At 36.0% G+C, this 14,281-nt stretch overlaps 1 long non-coding RNA gene across 2 annotated transcripts in view; it reads right to left on the bottom strand.

Annotated features, from left to right (window-relative positions):
• The window catches only part of LOC123799315 (uncharacterized), a 373,482-nt gene that overhangs the window by 189,728 nt on the left and 169,473 nt on the right, over positions 1 to 14,281 (bottom strand). The window lies entirely within an intron of this gene.

The raw sequence follows: 14,281 nt of genomic DNA on the forward strand, positions 1-14,281 counted from the left end.
TCTGCTAATCTCTGTTCTAGTTAGGACTGAATTATCCATTAGGCACTGTAGATGCTTTGTGTAGGGTATATAATACTTCCAGAGGCCCACAAAAAATATTTTCAGTACTTTTAAAATCAGAATAAAATTTTAAGTTTAGAAAAATGTTTTAATCTACAATATAGTATATCGATATTTTTATCAATGCAGTCATGTGATGTCATCAATACAAAAGCATCTAGGGCCCAGTGAAGTCTTAATGAAGCTGATGCCAGGTTTGAGAGGCAAGCCAAGATTTTCCAAATGGCTAGGTGGGTAAATTCTAACAACTGGAGCCCACAAATTCAACAGAACTTCTTAAAGTTTAAATTTGAGAATAAGCACTAGACAATTTCATTTTGCCCTCAAGTCCCTAGCCATTACTCCTAAAAGAACATATCAAAATCATTATATTTGCAAGTTAAGAAACATGGCATAACCGTTAATAAAATCAATACCATTCTTTGTTCTTAGACCCTTTTCTAGCTTGTTCTGGACCTAAGCCTGAAGAGGGAATTGGTAAATTATTCAATCCTCCTGTTAGAAGGTGGAGGAGGGTCAGTAATGTATCCTCCTGACTGAGAAGGCACTTTAGTACAAAAAAAAACAAAAACAAAAACCAACAACAAAACCTCCGAAGTAAGCCATTCCACAGAGCTTACACCATTTTATCCAGGGTAACTTACCAAGAGGGGCAATCAGTTGGGCAGACAATCCAAAGCACGAGACAACAACCACCCCACCGACTGCAGACCTCAGCTCACAGCTTTTATAGAGTGAGGGGGCTGGTGGTGTGGTCACAGGGTAGTTATCTAAAGTGAAGCCATCTGTACACCAGATGATTTCCTCTAGTTATCTCAAGTGGAGCCTTTTGTGCCCCAGTCATTGTTACTAGTTATCTAAAGTGGTGACACCTATGCATCAGAGGTGAGCGTAAGATGGAGTCAGTGTTGTCAACACTCCTGCATTCCAACCACAACATCTTTATGACCTGTACAATCTTTGCACAGCATTCTTCTATGATGACTCTAGAAGCAGATATTGGGAGGTGACTTATATCCCTATGCCACAGCAATTAAATATCGATATGAGATATGCCAGTGACCTGGTAAAGGGGTCCTTTCCTCAGACCTAACAGTCTTGCAGGTGGGCTTTCACAATCAAGCCTAGAGTGTGCAAGCAATCAAATAGAAAATTAACCATATATGCAAGGAAACCGCAACAATCCAGTAGCCAGCCTACTTTTATAGGTAAACAATAAGTATTCAAAGGCAATCAGAACTAGAATCTAACATCCATAAAGGTGTGTTACTAATAAATAATTTCTTTTTCCTAAACTCATCCTCATTACTAGCAAAGGTAAAAAAATTAAGACTAAGTTGTTTGTAAAAATTCAGTTTTAACAAACTTGGCCTCGTTATTATCTAAGTACAGCAAGAATAGTGAACGGCCATTTAGATTCTTTTAAGTCTACTTTGCTGGTTGTTTTTTGTTTGTTTGTTTGTTTGTTTTGTTTGTTTGTTTGTTTTCCTCCAGATTTTATTTTTAAGTAATCTCTATACCCAACTTGGGGCTTCAACTCTCAATCCTGAGATCAATAGTTGCACACTCTATCAACTGAGTCAGCCAGGTGCCCCAAGATTTCTGCATTCTTATTGTGTCTAAATTATACCTCAATACACATGACTTTAGAAGAAAAAAAAGGAAAATATAATATTAACCATTCATCACACATCCTTCCAGGCACTTGTGGAACCAATGCCTCAGAGATCATCAGTTGTGCCTGTCTTATTGATAAAGAAGCTGAGGCCAGAAGTGGTCCAGTGATTTCCTAAGCCAATAAAGCAGTACGAATACAGCTGAAACCAGGACCTCTTTTGGGCTCCTTCCTCACAAGTCAGAACCCTCTAAGTAATAGCCAGCTTTGGTGACCTGGGCCTTCTCCATGTTGATGAACCAGACACAGCCCTGTGTAACTCATAGCGGGATATCAGACAGACAGAAAACCAGGATTGAAGGTCAGCCCAAGAAAGAGCTGGGACAACTGAGAATAAGCAGATTTAACCTTTGAAAAATTAAGGAATTTTAGATTGAGCCTTTAACAGCCTTTCAAGGCTAAGAGCCAAGCCAAATACTTCCCATCAGACTCACAAGCAATACCTACCTATTTGGGTTACTTCCTCTTTTCCTGAGGTCCTTAAACTATCTGAGCCTGCTTAAATCCTTGAACTATCTGAGCCTGCTTAAAACTGTCAGGTCATATCTAAGCCTATGCATGCCTTTCTCAAATAGGACATTCTACTCAAAGCCTTGGTAATATAATTAATGTTTCCAATGGTGTCATGTTACAAGAACAGATTTTTATTGAATTTATGCAAATAACTATAATTGATTTCACATTGTGTCATTGCCACAAACCCCAGTCAAAACTTTCTGGATATCATTTACATCTATTCTAATTTACAACTCACATCTGGCATTAATAGCTGTGCCCCAGAGCCTGTACTTGTTTTACTATCATTTCTATCTTTAAGAAAGCCTCTTATTGATTAGCACCCTAACCCATTGGCTTCCCTTAACCAAAGCATATAAAGGTCTTAATAGCTTTCACTAGATGGGGAATAAAAGGTTTCTAGTAACACAACAAACCAGCAAAAGCTTGTAATTCCTTTACTGTTCTTTGACTGAGAAAGCTTTTATTTTATCAGTGACTGCCTCTGGCATCACCTTTGTCTTACCCAACCAGATGACGCCCAGGAATTTTACTGACTGACCTGGCCCTTGGATCTTGTCCATCTTTCGCTCCCACTCTGGGGACTTCTAGTATGCCTGTAATGACTCAGCTGTTTGAGAGAGGGAGGATAAATCATCACAAGTTACGCAACCCCAAATCCCTAGAAAATAGTGGAGATAACACCTGCTGATCTGTAGGTAGAGTCTAGTCCGCTCGATAATTTGTTCCCCATAACCATCAATAGCCTTAATCTCTGCCCAAAATTTTGAGGCGTTCCCATAGATGTGTGCATTCAGCTCCAGTGTCTATTAAAGCTAGTAGAGTCTGTTAGTACAAAACCAAGAAATAATTAATTCAACATGGCACCTCTGATCGCCCCCTATTGCACACACTAGAGGGCAATGTTGTCCTAACCCCTAACTCTCCAGGGGGTACTCAACCTCGAATTCCTCCATCAGGGGAGGTGCTCTTGGCAACACACCTGGCTTTTCTGAGGCTTCCTTCAAAGGAGTAAACTGGTTTCCCTTAGCCAATGCCTTCTATTGGCTTAGCAAGTCTGAATTTGGTTGTTTTTGTTTTCCCTCAAGGTCCCAGATAATATTAAATCTTGCCAAACTGTTTATGAGAGACCTTAATTGGCCCCCTTTCCACCATTTTATCATTGGCAAGGTCCTTTGTTTTTCTGTGTTTTTTCAACCTATTTCCTTTATGACAGATTTTTTTGGTTTCCCTTGTCAGCCACCACAGAGGTTACTCTAGCAATGTGTTGATACTAAAGTTTCTAGGACTGATTAAAAGAGGTCCAAGTAAGGTACCAAGACAGAATAAACATTCAGTAAACACTTCATGAATAGTTGAGTATTAAGTAACTTTATAGTCTAACATGCTCATTGGAAAAATTAGTTAAATACTACCCAACAATTTTTCCAAAAAAGCAACCCAAATATTTTGCCTATGTATCTAGATGGTTTTTTCGAGTATAGCTCTGATATTAATACATAGCATGTTGACTGGTAAACCACCATCTTGTTGAAATCACTGAGCAGGGATGCCTGGGTGGCTCAGTTGATTAAGCATCTACCTTTGGCTCAGGTCAAGATCTCAGGGCCCTGGGATTGAGCCCCACATCGCGCTCTCTGCTCAGCGGGGAGCCTGCTTCTCCCTCTGCCTGCTGCTCCCCATGTTTGTACTCTGTCTCTTTCTCTCTCTTTCTGACACATAAATAAAAAATAAAAATCTTAAAAAAAATAGAAAAAAAGAAATCACTGAGCAATGCTAGTAGCTTGTCAGTGGTCACCATTATATTTTAGATTTTATAAATAAGTGATAAAATTGTCTATAAATAGTGACACTTTTTTTACTTTTTTAAAAGATTTCTTTCTTTCTTTTTTTTTTTCTTTTTTTAAAGATTTTATTTATTTGACAGAGATAGAGACAGCCAGCGAGAGAGGGAACACAAGCAGGGGGAGTGGGAGAGGAAGAAGCAGGCTCATAGCGGAAAAGCCTTATGTGGGGCTCGATCCCACAACACCGGGATCACGCCCTGAGCCAAAGGCAGATGCTTAACCGCTGTGCCACCCAGGCGCCCCTAAAAGATTTATTTATTCATTTTAGAAAGAGAGCGCACACAAATGGGAGGAGAGACAGAGGAAGAGAATCCTCAAGCAGACTCCCTGCTGAGTAGGGAGCTGATGAGGGGCTCAATCCCCCAACCCAAGAGATCATGATCCATGTGACCATGACCTGAGCTGACCAAGAATTGGCCCCTTAACCGACTAAGCTGCCCAGGTGCCCCAACAGTGACACTTTTAATACCTCCTTTTGAAATTCCTTGTCTCTGATATATAAGTGCAAATCTACCTTTCACATTTCTACTCATGAAAGATGTGTAGATTTTTGTGACAAATTTTAAGCAAATGATAGTAGCATGTTTTAAGCAATAAACCAGTTTTCCTAATAATTCCACTTATTTGGGGCAGATCTGCATGATTGGATGGGTTTGATGTCTTTTTATTTTATCCCTGTTAACATTTTGTTTGTACTATTTTATCATCTTATATTCTTTGAGATATTATTTGTGAACTTTTAATTTTCAATAAGAAACTCAAGTTTGAGTGTAGAGTCTGTTTTATTTTCTTCTGTGTTCTCTGAAACCTTGTTCTCTGATACAAACTATAATTTTGTAGGAGTAAAAAATTATTGGATAAACATAATTGAGTATGTTTGAACTGAAATTTAAATTGATAGAGAAAACAGTGCATCACATGTAGCTAAGGCCAGACCATTTTCTTAGATTGAATTCATTTCCAAAGCTCTCTCATTATTTTCTTTTCCTAAAGAGCCCTTTGCAAGTGGAGAGGAGCTAATAAACCCTCATCAGTGAAAAGACAAGCTTCATCATCAAGAAGGATAATGCTCCTTATTCACAGGGTCAAGCTATGGGAACCAACAGAGGTCAACCCATCACCCATCTATACACTAGAAATACCTTTGTCCATTAATATATAGGGAGACTGAGGACACTGGTGCTCGGGCACAAGCATTTCCCATAACTGTGAACTTCCTTACCCTAGAAGATTTCTCAGTAAAGCCTGTGATTTCATATATTTATTTATTTTCAAATTTATTTGGTGGCCAAAGCCTCAATGTGTGTGGCTGCTCCAGCAGTGGCCACAGAGGGATTTTTATGTTGGAAATAAATGAGCTATTTTCCACGCATGAAGAGAAGTTTGTTTTCATTTCAACAACTATGTGTGCTGCACTTTACTTTATGCTTACAGTCTGTTCAGCTCAACGTGTCTGTAGAGCTGCAGTGGGTTGTGCTCTTTTCAGCCTGACAAACAGCAATTTGGTGCAGTTGGAACTTCTTATTAAGCTGTGGCAGGTCGGGCAGTCTGGAGCTAACAGAATTCTCCTAAATGATTGGCTGAGGCATTTGTGTTAGCTTAATTGTACATTTGCCCTTTGACTAAAATTAGAGATTAATCCCCCTCCTTGGGAACTGCATCTTAAGTTAGTAAAAGTTAGACTGCACTTTCTAATTAGACCTTTTCTATTGCATACTGCCATGGGGTTTCTACCTTGACAACAACGCACAGTCCCATTATGTTTTCTTTTAGAAAAAATTTCCCTTCACACTCTATGTGAGGCTGTTTCTGCTTTATATTAATATTAGCTCACCGATTGTGATTGTACAGTGTGTGGGAGGTTGGTAGCAATGGAGCTGTGGGCAACCTGCACAGCACCTTTCGCTTTCCCCTTTCATCGTATCAGGACTAGCACAACCTGGCTTTGTCCTAACAGAGGATCTCACCGCTGCTCAGGTGGCTCATCAGTAAAGTGGCTCAACGCTTGATCCAGCGCTGTGTAATAGCTCACAATTCCCAGCATTCCCTGCTAGCATCTTTAATTATAGTATTGATTTTTTCAAATGCCATTTTTGAAACTTAAATACCTGTTACTATAGAAGCTATCAGAATATATGGTGCAACAACATTAAAAGAACCTATGTCAAAAATTTCAAAAGAAAAATGGTCCTGGCATTCAAAGCCACATAGAATATCAGGTTCCTCTGTAATATATATCTTTGTTAGTGAACAATAGAGTACTGATGATTGAGGATTATTTGTGGGGACAGTACTCCTTTCCTTTTTTTTTTTTCCCTCTGCATGTTTTTTGTTGACGTTTTACTTCTTCTGGATCCTCTATAGCTTGTTCCCAGAAGAAAAAGGATGAGGGCCATACTGTGCATTGCGTTCTGATCTGTGTGTTTACTAGCTCCTAAAATCCCCTGGCTGATGCTTGCCTGTGCTTCATGACTGAGTAGTGAGTCACCTGCAGGAGTCACCGAGAAAAGGATGCAATCCTTTGAAGTTAGCCGCGACTTTCTCCATAATGGTTAGGTAGAAAAAGGGAACTACTGCCTTTTGAAGAAAAGATCTTAAAAAATTTCCAATCTATAAAATGTGGAGATGAGAAAACTTAGCTCTAAGATTCCTTCTGAAGCAAATAGTCTATGAACCTATGATAATTTCTTTCCCTAAAGTGATAATATCTCACGAAGTTTTACTTCCCCTAGGAAACAGGTAGCCGGCTGTGATCATAAAAGAAAATAAAAAGAATATCTACAACCTCGCTTCTTTATTAGTTAAAATGAACACCTTTTAAAAACTTTTAAATTAGACATTTTCTTAACTGCACAGTTACAGAATGTCTCATTTACTTTCCTGAGGTTCTGATGGCAGCTTGTCCCGAGTGAGAAGGAAATGCATCAATGCCACCGCCCCCTCTAAGCCTGTTCCCAACCATAGGCCTTATCTTCCATCCAGGCTCTGGCATCATTGCCCTTTTGTATTATAATAATGTATATAGAAACTTTTATCTCTTTAAGTTTTAATAACTTGAGTTTATGACTGATATCCCAGACTCTAAAATAGGATACGTTTTATGGCTTTCAGGCATAGTTATTATATGGCAAGAGGAATAGCAAAATCAAATATTTGTCATACTTTCAAGTCAAACACAGTTGAAAGTATCTTCTATGCTCAAAACTCATCAGAACTGAGGTTAGCACAAAGTGGAAGTTAAAAATCACATTCCTTTAACTTATTTTTTGTGTGCTATTGGAGGATGAGTCTACCTTTCTTGACTCTCCCATCCTCTTTTTATATCAAGGACACTTGCAGTATGTTGCTAATATATTGATGGAGGTCTCAAGAATTCCAATTGGTCAAATATTCATGCAATATGACTGCGATTTGCAATTTTCTCATACAATTTTGTACAGTGCCTTTAAGATCTATTCAAGAAACCACCGTGACAGGCTATGACTTACAGAATAAAAGAAAAATAACCCAAAATGTTAAATACCTCCAGTAACAGTACCCAATTTCTTTGGCATTAGTATTTTTCCTTTTCCACTGTCAAATTAGTATAAAACCTCACCCCATCTTTGCTAAACAACTGCCGTCCCAAATAAATGCAATTATGATAAGAAAAAATGGTATTTAAAAAATTTGGTTTTGCTTCAAATGTATTTATAATTATAATATATAATACACATTATTTTATTATTATATACTATTTTATATATCAAATAATATATAAACACAATGTTCTAGTAAAAACATCAAGCCTTTTGATAAAGTGAAAGCCCCATGAACCCTCATACAATCATATTCTTCTCAGAAATTACCACTGACAGAGCATACTTTATACGTGTACCAACCTTAGTGTATTCATTTACAAACACACACAGCCCACATACAGTTTTTGTAGTTTTGTACTTAATAGAGTCTTTTTTTTTTTTTAAATAGAGGAGTTAGATCATATGTAATTTTCCGTGAATTGCATTTGATGACAATATAATTTGGAAGTCTTTTCATGTCGGTAAATTCACTTCTTTCTTCTTAAATATTAAACAGCATCTTGTATCTTGCATCTAGCAGTACATGTATACTTTGTTTTGTTCCACCACTCTCCTTTTGACGACATTTAGTCTGGCTTCAAGTTTTTGTTTTTTTTTAATTTAAAAAGTCTTTTTTAATCCCATAATTATAAAACGTAGTTTTTTATTTTTTTCTAGTTCCTTGAAAATGTCATTTTTCTAGTATTTATGACATTATTTTCTTGTATTCACATCATTTTTCTTATATTTTCTTATATAAGTGCAAGAAATTATGCTTTTTTTAAAGGTGGTATAAGAAAAATTTGTAACTTTTTGAAAAAAATACTCACTATCCTCCACATTATTTGTTGACTAGCCCATTTTTAAATCACAGCTTTGAAACTCTACCTTCATCCTACACTATATTCCATGTATACACGAGCCTGTTGCTGGACTTCCTATGAATTATTACTTTACTAACAAAACTTTCCATAATCCTAATTATCATTAGCTGCTGTGAAAGCTCCATTAGAATGCTATGCATGGGTCTGTGTCTCATCACCACATAAAGAATTCACTGTCTCATAATATGGGTCTTAAAGTGGTCTCTTTGTGATTCTGCTAACAAGTCCCTTCCTGCTCAGTTCCTTCTGATATTAGAATAAGACAGAAGGATTTGAAGGTGGTAATAAGGATAGGGAAATTTGATGTTCAATGGTGCTTTTCTTCAGAGCCTGCACCTTTTCCCTTCTGAGTCCCCTTGGTAGCACTTCCTCTCTCAAGAATTCTGTGTTCTCATACTGCCCCCTAGTACCCCCAGCAACCTAGAAAAATGCATCACAACCCATGAAGACTTATCCTACAGGGACAGTCCAGTTCATTGTTTCATGCAGCCTTAGTTTAAACATGTGTTATTCTCACTCTATATTTAAGGAATATCAAAATTATGAATGTTAGATGACATGTCAATGGTGTATTGCTCCACTGAGGAGGAAGAGAGAGCTAAATGCAGGTGAGGAAGATGAGAAGGGATTGGAGTATTCGTGGGTCTAGCAGCATATCTAATCATCACTGTATTGCTAAGGTCAGCTCTGTAAAGGAGCACAGAAATTAAAATGTCCTTATCAGAGAAACAAAATAATAATAATAATAATAATAATAATAATAATAATAATAATAATAATAATTTTGGAAGGGAAGGAAAACACATTTAAAAAAACTCTAAAAATAATGTTCCCTGTTGGGTATTAGAATGAGTTCATGTTAATTACTTATTTCTAGGAATGATGGTTGCCACCTTTAAATCTCATGGTCACTAGAAAGATGAAATCTAAATGTTAATATGTACCACTTTAGAGGGAGAAGATTGGCTTCATTAAAACCCCTTAGAAAAACTGGCTAATAGATATGCAATAAAATAACTCAGAAGAAATATAGTGAAATAAAATTAAGACTCCATATCTGTGGAAGACCTTAAATTGATTCTGTTAAAATTTTAAAGGAATATGCATTCTATACGTATCTTATGATTTTCTATAGTTTTTTTTTTTAATTTTGCCTTTAAATATCCAGTAAAATTGTGATCACTTTCAAAGTCTTTCTGAAAGGGAGATATGAGAAAAACAAAGAATTAGTATAATATGGAAAGGCAAAGAAATGAGATTTCTACAATCTGATTCCCTCTGACCAGAGGCCTTGTCTTTCTTTACTTTTTTTTAAAGATTTTACTTATTGATTTGAGAAAGAGAGAGCACGAGCAGGGGAAGGGGCATAGGGAGAGAGACAAGCAGACTCCCCACTGAGCAAGGGGTAGCCTGCATTGGGGCTCAATTCCAGGACCATGAGACCATGACCTGAGCCAAAGGCAGAAGCTTAATTGACTGAGCCACCCAGGGGCCCCAAGAGGCATTATCTTTCATGCGGACAATTCATGTGTGTGCTTCTGTATATTGTGTCATTTTGTCTCATTTTTTTCTTGAAGATTTTTGTGTTAGGAGTAATGTAATGCTCTAAGTTTTGCTATTATTGGAATGAGTGCCGAGTTTTGCTTTATTTCCCATTTTTACTTGCCCATCTGTATTTGGACTTTTTTTATAGAAATTTGACTCCTTTATATTTTGATACAAGTTCTTTATGAAATATGTGATTTGCAAGTATTTTCTTCTAGTCTGTAACTTTTTGTCTCAGTCTTTTCAGGATAGTATAACAAAATACCATAGACTGAATGACTTGTGAACTACAGAAATTTATTTGTCAGAATTCTGAAAGTTAGAAAGTCCAAGATCAAGGTGCCAGCAGATTTGGTGACCATGAGGGCTCACTTCCTTTTTCATAGATATCCATCTTTTTTTTTTTTAAGATTTTATTTATTTATTTGACAGAGAGAGAGACAGCAAGAGAGGGAACACAAGCAGGGGGAGTGGGAGAGGGAGAAGCAGGCTTCCCTCTGAGCAGGAAGCCCAATGCGGGGCTTGATTCCAGGACACTGGGATCATGACCTGAGCCAAAGGCAGATGCTTAATGACTGAGCCACCCAGGCGTTCCCATAGATAAATATTTTTTCACCATGTCTTCACATGGTGGAAGAAAGGTAGCTCTCTGGGGTGTCTTGTAAAGACACTAATCCCATTCATGAGGGTTCTTTCCTCATGAGCTAATCACTTCCTAAGGGCTCCACCTCCAATACCATCACACTGGGGACTAGATTTCAACACATGAATTCTGGGGGGACATTAACATATAATCTTTAGCACTTATCTTTTTATTTTCAACAGTGCCTTTTACAAGCAGAGTTCTTCACTTTGATGGAATCCAATGAATCAATTTTTCTTCTATTCAATTCACTTGATTTGTACTATAGAAATGTATTCAGTTTAAATCTGTTATGGAATTGAGTTTATGATGTCTTATCCAAGGTGTCTATACAAAGCCCAAGGTCACAAAAACCTTGGTTTTTGCATTTAAATCTGTAATACATGTTGAATTAATTTTTGTGTATGTTGCAATTTTGGGAACCTACTAATTTTTTCATTATACATACCTGGCAACAACTTTTTTAAACTGTTTACTCCACTAAATTACATTTGCAACTTAGTAAAAAATCAACTGATATGTTTGTGTCTATTTGCAGCCGTTCTATCTTGTTCCTTTGGCTTATTTGTTCAATTAGACACCAATATAATCCTCTTTTTTTTTTTTTTTTGGTTAGAGTAGCTTTGCAGTAAGTACTCAAATTGGGCAGTGTAATTCCTTCAAGTTTGCTTTCCTTTTCCAAAGTTGCTCTATTTGATTCCCTTTTCATTTTCACATAAATTTTTATATCAGATTTAATTTTTCAAATACATGGGAGGATGCAGATTAGAATTCCATTTAATTTGCAGATCAATTTGGGAATAATTGCCATCTAAATAATATGTAGTCTTCCAACCCTTAAACACAATATATGTCTCCTTTTATTTTTCTTTAAATTTTCCTATGCTTTGCAGTTTTTAGTTTACAGGACTTTTACATCTTTTGTCAGCTTTATCCCTAAATATTTTGGTTTTTGATGGCTGCTGCTGTCAATAGTATTTACGGGTTTATTTTTTTAATTTCAATTTCCAGTTGTTCATTGCTAGTATATAGAAATATACTTGATTTTTCTATCCTACCTATGTTTAAATTCTTGTGTTTAGACAATCTATAAAAATTGATTGTTATTATATTGCTTTAAACAATTGATTATTTTAAGAATTTATATAATATGAAAAATGTTGCTTATGATAATCTTTGCATTTGAACGTTTTTCAGCGGACTCCACATGTTATTTCCTCTTTATGGGCTTCTCCCACATGTTTTAAATGCTACTGTTTTGGGTGCCGATTTTTGTTAATTTAAATTTGTATTTGTTTTATGCCTGCATCCTACAAACTGATGAAAACATTTAACAGTTCTCATAGATTTTTTAAAAGATTTTATTTGAGAGAGAAAGTGCATGAGAGAGAGAGAAAGAGAGAGAGAATGAGAGTGAGTAAGCAAAGCAGAGAGTGGGGTGGTGTGGAGGGCAAAGAGAAAAGCAGACTCTCTGCTGAATGCGGAGCCAGACTTGGGGCTTGATCCCAGGACCCCAAGGCCATGACCTGAGCTGAAGGCAGATGCTTACCTGACTAAGCCACCCAGGGGCCCCTCAAGCAGATTTTTGGGGTTTTTTGTAGATTCCTTAAGATTTTTTATGTGACCATGAAATCATCGACAAATGAAGAGAACTTCACTAATGCCTATACTTCTTCAGTTATTTTGTGTTCTCCTATCTCTCTTCTGAGACTGTTAAACAGATACTTAATGACATGACATTGTCCCACTTATCCACAGGGTTTGTTCATTTTTTTAATTCTTATTTTTTCTGTGTGTTTTTATTTTGGATATCTTCTGTTGTTTTTTCTTCAATATCATTAGTCTCTTCTGTGGTATCCAACAGTTGTTAATCCAATTCAGTATATTTTTTATTTCATAGATTCTAAATCTATGGAAGTTCATTTGAGTTTCTTCCATATATCTTCAGTATGTCTCATCCTCATATGCACCTTTTCTCTACCTTCTTCTAAGTGTGGAACATATTTAATAAATGATTTTTATCCCACATCTCTGTTTGATAACTCTATTATCTCTATTATTTTTGGTTCTATTTCTAGTAATGGATTTTTCTCCTGCATGAGTCTTAATTTTCTGCTTTTTTGCATGACTGGTAACTTTTGATTGGATAATACATATTGTGAATTTTACATTGTTGGGTCCAGGGGTTTACTGTATTCTTTTCATTAGTCTCAACACTGTCCTGACATTCATTTATATAGATTTTTTTTCATCAGTTTAATACTTTCTAGGTTGCCTTAAGCCTTCCTCTCAGATACCACACTCTTTTGTTGCATGTTGTCCAATATCTGGAAACTGCTCTTTCATATATTTTGTACAGCTTTCTAGTATTACTTAGTGTTGGAGGGTAAATCTAGTCACTGTTATTCCATCTTTGTCCTAGGGAGATGTATAATTTATTATCGTTGAAAAATTTTTTTCATTTAATATGTGATGAATATTCTTCTATGTGAATGCATATTTATTTATTTAATCATATTTTAAAAGATAGCTCTTTGAGTCTGAGTATTAAAATTTAATTACCAATTCACAATTGGTTGATGTCTAGATTATTTATGATTTTCCAGACTTTTAAAGAATTTTATATTTGGTATCATCTATAGAGAATGAATTAGTAATTGTCATGATTTTATAGGTATTTTATTATTTTGTGCTTATTTAAAATTTCAGTAGCACAATTTGGATATAACAATTTGCATACTATTTCCATTTCCCTGGGTCTTCAGGTGGCCCATTGTTAAAAATTGGCATAATTAATAAATTGGCTAAGGAGTGGTTTGATAAAATATGTAAATGAGTTGATCAAAGAAGGTTTAAAGTCTTAATGCATCTTATGTTATTAACATCAATTTAGAGGATGAGAATAATGACAAGTATGAAATATGTTTCCTATTTTAATTCAGCTTTTACTTGACTAAGTACGTGACACACAGTTGTTAAAGGACAATTTACTAGCATTTCCTGACACTGTTACTTAAGTATTCTTTCTCCCTTTTTGTCTGTAATTTGTGATGTCAGAAGGGAGGGAAAGAGCCAGGAAAAATATCTTGTAAAGGGAGATTATTTTGAAGATCAAGTCACTACTGAGGTGAAAGGAAGAGAGCTAAGTTTACCTCCTTTTTTATGGCACCTCTCAATTCCTTCTATAAGCAATTGACTGTCTTTAAAAAAAATCCTGAACTTCTTGCTTAGTGCTTTTTTGTGTTTCAGCTTTTGAGATTTGAGGTGATGTCACATTTAGAAGTTGCTATACATTAATTTATAAGCATTTCAAAAAACATTTTTCATTGTACTCAGACTAAGAATGGAGGGATAAACATACAGCATTAATGAAGGATGTATATTTCTAATGTATTCTTTCATTGTATTATTTCATGACTTTAAAGTTTAAGCAGTTTTTCCAGTGTCTTGCAGTGAATCAGTAGTAAGACTGAAAATAGAATTTGATAATATGGGCTTGAATGCCCTATGGTTTGGTGTAGTTAGATATTGCAAACTTCGTCTATGGTTTT

Source organism: Ursus americanus, chromosome 5 (assembly GCF_024610735.1).
Source record: "Ursus americanus isolate L20-20 chromosome 5, mUrsAme1.1.p, whole genome shotgun sequence".
In the NCBI taxonomy this organism is placed as follows: Eukaryota; Metazoa; Chordata; class Mammalia; order Carnivora; family Ursidae; genus Ursus; species Ursus americanus.